The following is a 528-nucleotide window of genomic DNA, read 5'->3' on the forward strand; positions in this document are numbered from 1 at the left end:
GGATAAAACCTTGAACTAAGTGTTAATTTTCTGAAATTAAGGGTGTGTTTTATACTGATGGAAAAATGTTTTTCAGGAAAATAAATGGTTTTCGTATTTACTTTTCAATGTTTGGTTGATGAGAGGAAAACATTCCAGAAAATATTTTTCTATGTTTGGTTGATGTGTAGAACTGGAAAATATCTTTCACTATTTGTCGCAAGGAGAATAATAATTTGATAACGATAAGACAAAATAATTTTATTTATTTCATCTAAGCCCCATAAAGTACTCAAAAAATTGAACTTCATAGATGAGATTGGTAATAGAGAAATGTTTTGAACAAAGAACTCATACTAAAAGCCTAAATAAAAAATAAAAATAGAGCACATATATTGCAATGAGCAAAAACACAAATAATAGGCAGTAGCCGAATGATGTTTCTTTCAAAGAGTACATATCTATCAAGAACATAATGTTTCAGTTTAACCATAGTAAGAAAATATACACACATGTGAAGATCATATTGAGTTGTTGCACATCTGTGGG

The sequence above is a fragment of the Nicotiana attenuata genome, unplaced genomic scaffold (genome assembly GCF_001879085.1).
Source record: "Nicotiana attenuata strain UT unplaced genomic scaffold, NIATTr2, whole genome shotgun sequence".
Lineage (NCBI taxonomy): Eukaryota > Viridiplantae > Streptophyta > Magnoliopsida > Solanales > Solanaceae > Nicotiana > Nicotiana attenuata.